Source organism: Schistocerca piceifrons, chromosome 3 (assembly GCF_021461385.2).
Source record: "Schistocerca piceifrons isolate TAMUIC-IGC-003096 chromosome 3, iqSchPice1.1, whole genome shotgun sequence".
Classification (NCBI taxonomy): Eukaryota; Metazoa; Arthropoda; class Insecta; order Orthoptera; family Acrididae; genus Schistocerca; species Schistocerca piceifrons.
Genome location: NC_060140.1, coordinates 99,610,779 through 99,616,203, shown reverse-complemented (window position 1 = coordinate 99,616,203; position 5,425 = coordinate 99,610,779).

The window sequence follows — 5,425 nt, the reverse complement described above, 5'->3', positions numbered from 1 at the left end:
TTGGAAAAGGGCACAGGTCACCCCATTTTTCAAGAAGGGACGTCGAACAGATGTGCAGAACTAAAGACCTATATCTCTAACGTCGATCAGTTGTAGAATTTTGGAACACGTATTATGTTCGAGTATAATGGCTTTTCTGGAGAAATGTACTCTGTAGGAATCAGCATGGGTTTCGAAAAAGACGATCGCGTGAAACCCAGCTCGCGCTATTCGTCCACGGGACTCAGAGGGCCATAGACACGGGTTCCCAGGTAGATGCCGTGTTTCTTTACTTCCGCAAGGCGTTCGATACAGTTACCCACAGTCGTTTAATGAACAAAGTAAGAGCATACGGATTATCAGACCCATTGTGTGATTGGATTGAAGAGTTCCTAGATAACAGAACGCAGAATGTCATTCCCAATGGAAAGAACTCTTCTGACATAAAAGTGATTTCAGGTGTGCCGCAGGGGAGTGTCGTAGGACCGTTGCTATTGACAGTATACATAAATGACCTTGTGGATAACATCGGAAGTTCACTGAGGCTTTTTGCGGATGATGCTTTAGTATATCCAGAGGTTGTAACAATGGAAAATTGTACTGAAATGCAGGAGGATCTGCAACGAATTGACACATGGTACAGGGAATGGGAATTGAATCTCAATGTAGACAAGTGTAACGTGCTGCAAATACATAGAAAAGAAGATCCTTTATCATTTACCTACAATACAGCAGGTCAGAATCTGGAAGCAGTTAATTCCATAAATTATCTGGGAGTAAGCATTAGGAGTGATTTGAAACAGAATGACTATATAAAATTAATCGTCGGTAAAGCAGATGCCAGACTCATTGGAAGAATTCTGAGGAAACGCAAACCGAAAACAAAGGAGGTACGTTACAGTACACTTGTTCGCCCACTGCTTGAATATTGCTCACCGGTGTGGTATCCGTACCAGATAGGGGCCGGCCGCGGTGGCCAAGCGGTTCTAGGCGCTTCAGTCCGGAACCGCGCGACTGCTACGGACGCAGGTTCCAATCCTGCCTCGGGCATGCATGCGTGTGTTGTCTTTAGGGTAGTTAGGTTTAAGTAGTTCTACGTTCTAGGGGACTGATGACCTCAGATGTTAAGTCCCATAGTGCTCAGAGCATTTTGAACCAGATAGGGTTGATAGAAGAGATAGAGAAGATCCAACGGAAAGCAGCGCGCTTCGTTACAGGATCATTTAGTAATACCGAAAGCGTTACGGAGATGTAGATAAACTCCAATGGAAGACTCTGCAAGAGAGTCGCTCAGTAGCTCGATACTTGCTTCTGTTGAAGTTTCGAGAACAAACCTTCACAGAGGATTCAAGCAGTATATTGATCCCTCCTACGCATATCTCGCGAGGAGGCCATGAGGATAAAATCAGAGAGATTAGATCCCACACAGTTGCATACCGACAATCATTCTTTCAACGAACAATACGAGACTGGAATAGAAGGGAGAACCGATAGAGACACCCAAAGTACCGTTCGCCACACACCGTCAGGTGGCTTGCGGAGTATGGATGTAGATATAGATGGAGATGTAGAAGCATACACGGTCCACTCACATTCGCCGCCTACGCTCGACATGAACGTTCAATACCCATCACAGACGGCAGGTTAGTAACTACTCACGGACGACAGGTGGCAACACTAACAGTGGAGGATATGTATTGCATGTCGTAAGGGGTGGGGAGGGGGGAGAGAGGGACCACGTGGGACACATTGCAGTTGATGTCGTAACGCGGAAAAGGAAAGATTCGCTTCACGTCCAAAAGGGCACATCATTAGCTTCCGAGCCAAGGGTGGAAGCACTTCCGAAACAGTTTGTAAACTGTTCGCCTGGCGCCGTAGTTAAAGTATACCTTTCACGGTGCTGTCCAAAATCGTCGCCGATACAAGTGTGCTGCACCACGGACCGTAGATGAGAGTGGTGGAGAACGGCTGCCAATAGATGTGCAGCTGATGGAAACTCACTTCCCAGGAGAACAGTGTCTCCTCAACGCTATACAGGTCTCCGCAGCAGGCATCTTAATGCACCCATGCCGAGTGCTGTTCAATAGCGACGAAGGCGGGAATTTGCACAACATAAACAATACTGGACGTTCACTGAGTGGCGATGGGTGGCCTTTTCCGATGAATCACGCTTGATGCTCGATCGCCGGCCTCTGGTGGCCGAGCGGTTCTAGGCGCTTCAGTCTGGAACCGCGCGACCGCTACGGTCACAGATTCGAATCCTGCCTCGGGCATGGATGTGAGTGATGTCCTTAGGTTAGTTAGGTTTAAGTAGTTCTAAGTTCTAGGGGACTGATGACCTGAGATGTTAAGTCACATAGTGCTCAGAGCCATTTGAACAATTTTTTTATGCTCCATAGGACACATATCCGTTGGCGTATACGGCCCTGTAACAACCGTCAGAAGATTCCAGGACGCAGGAGGGTGTGATATGGCGCAAGGGATGTTCTCGTGGTATTCCCTGGATGATCTCGTCACGTTGGAGGGCACAATGTATCAACAAAAGTATCCTCGAGGACCACTCTACTCCTCCATGCAGTTTGGTTTTTTTCTCGTTACTATGGTATCTACCAACATTACAATGGAACTGTCACACAGGTCGCAGAGTGTGGTTTGAAGAGCGCCGGGATACGTTTCCCGTACTCCCCTGGCTACCAAAATCCGAGGTTTTGAAACGAATCGAGATCCTGTAAGACAGCCTCGGTCGGGGTATACGCACCATGGATCCTCAATTGAGAAACCCAGAGCAGATGCCCACGGCACGGGAGGTGGTATGGTTCCACATCCCTGTCGGACCCTATTGACTCTGCTGCTGCACGTCAGAGCCACAAAAGGTGGTTATTCAGGCTTTTGAAAGGTGGCCACGTTAATGTAAAAAGAGCTAGTATTCGTCTGGTTTATCTAAGCCACCCACAAAAAAATGAAATTCAATGGCCAGGCTCACTTTCTAAATTGAAATTCGTCTAACACGTTCCACTGTACAACTGACTTTCACAGAACCACGTCAGTGTATGAACTAAAATTAATTATAGAATGTACCATAAACTGCATCTTAGAATGAAAGTTTTACTCTGCAGCGGAGTGTCGCTGATACTAAACTTTCTGGCAGAATAAAACCGCGTGCCGGACCGAGACTCGAACTCGGGACCTTTACCTTTCGGGGGCAAGTGCTCTACCAACTGAGCTACCGAGCACGACTCACGACCCCTCCTCAAAGCTTTAATTCTGCCAGTACCTCGTCTCCTACCTTCCAAACTTAACAGAAGCTCTTCTGCGGACCTTGCAGAACTAGCCATGTCTCCGCAATATCCTTTCTTCCAGGAGTGGTAGCTCTACAAGGTCCACAGAAGAGCTTCTGTGAAGTTTGGAAGGTAGGAGACGAGGTACTAGCGGAATTAAAGCTTTGAGGACGGGTCGTGAGTCATGCTCGGGTAGCTCAGTTGGCCCCCTAAGATACGTGTAGCTGCAAGATGAATACTGACTGAAAACTGCTGATGCATCAGGAATACCCACAACATAATACAGAATTAAAAAAAAAAAAAAAACAGTTCGTAGAGCACTTGCCCGCGAAGGGCAAAGGTCCCGAGTTCGAGTCTCGGTCCGGCACACAGTTTTAATCTGTCAGGAAGTTTCTAACTGCTTCTTATTTGAAGAGAAACTACTGCTTTTTGATAAAGTTAACCCCAATTACAGTTGGTGTAGGCCCCTTCCGCCGCTTCTGTGTAGCTGTTATGTAAGTTCATCCATCGCTGGTCTCCACTGCTGGAGGTGAATAGCCAGATGCTAGACACGTGTAGCGTGCACAATGCTCTCTCTGCCCCTGTTGCTTCCTGGAGAACGAGTTACTTGCCCACCAAGTCAATAGTGCTCGAGAAGATTCCATACACACGCTAGTGTGCAAAACCTTTGGCCGAAATAATTGGATACGATGCCTGTAAGGTGAAACGCTTTCGTATGATCCAAACGTGTTTCACTGCGTCAGTGGGTTTTATTTATTGAAATCTGTCAAATATGAATACATTTTAAGTGATAACTAACTTACGAAAACTAGTCCTAAAGACACTTCTTATTTGTTGTTCTCATTGCATTAATTTTACTTGCACGGTTATGCAGTAGCCTCTGTACATTCTCATGTGCTGGTGGATTGTCATCTGCAGCGGAATGATGTTAATACAAATTTGGTGGGTGAGTAGACACATCGCTTTATATCTGAATGAAATTTCACTGTGTCAAGATATTTCACGCCTATATTTGCTATTACTTGTTTAGATTTACTGTATCCTTTCCCATTTGCGTTCTTGCCAGTTATTGAAAACCACACACAAATACTACACTTATTTAGCAGAATTTCGTTTGTAAATGACACCTTTCAGTCTGCCGGAACACAGTGTAAACGTTTACATAGTGTGTCGAGTCTCAGTTGCTGTCCACTTGTTCTCAAGTGAGCTTCGAGTCAAATTTGAATTTAGTCTTTGTCTCTGTCTCTGTCTCTCTCTCTCTCTCTCTCTCTCTCTGTCAGTGTATGTGTGTGTGTGTGTGTGTGTGTGTGTGTGTGTGTGTGTGTATAGTAAAATTCGCGTGATGTGTCACTGCCAAGTAACATAGCTACTCAGTTCAATGAATCTAGGACCACATATAGAAATTACTGCTACACTGTAGAATAGAAGGTAACTGAAAGAAATGTGCAGTGAGACGAACAGAAATTACACTTGTACTGGAAGACAATAATTACACTGAAGTCACTGCGATGTATGATCGGCCTCTGGACACTGTAAAAGTCGGCACATGGTTTTTAACAGAGTGTGCGCTGGGAAATGCACTGTTAAATGTAAAGGAGAGAGCTGATAGGTGGAAAGAGTACACTGGAGGCCCCTCTGAGGCGGGAGACGAGTCTGATGACGTGACAGAAGAGGAAACGGGACTATATATAGAAGTGATACGGGATACTGTGGTGTCACCGCCAGACACCACACTTGCTAGGTGGTAGCTTAAATCGGCCTTGGTCCATTTAGTACATGTCGGACCCGCGTGTCGCCACTGTGTGATCGCAGACCGAGCGCCACCATAAGGCAGGTCTCGAGATACGATATAGCACTCGCCCCAGTTGTACGGACGACTTTGCTAGCGACTACACGGACGAAGCATCGCTCATTAGCCGAGCAGATAGTTAGAATAGCCTTCAGCTCAGTCCATGGCTACGACTTAGCAAGGCGCCATTAGCCTTACATAGTTTGATAGTTATCGTATGAAATGTCTCATCAAGAATGCTGTATTCACAACAAGGATAAATAATAGTTAAGTATTCGAGGAGCTGCATACTTTTCTTATTAGCATTCAATACTTATCCTGTTCCAGAAGTCACGCCCGTCTGCGTTAGATAGCGTGCATTTCGGCCTCCTCTATCTAC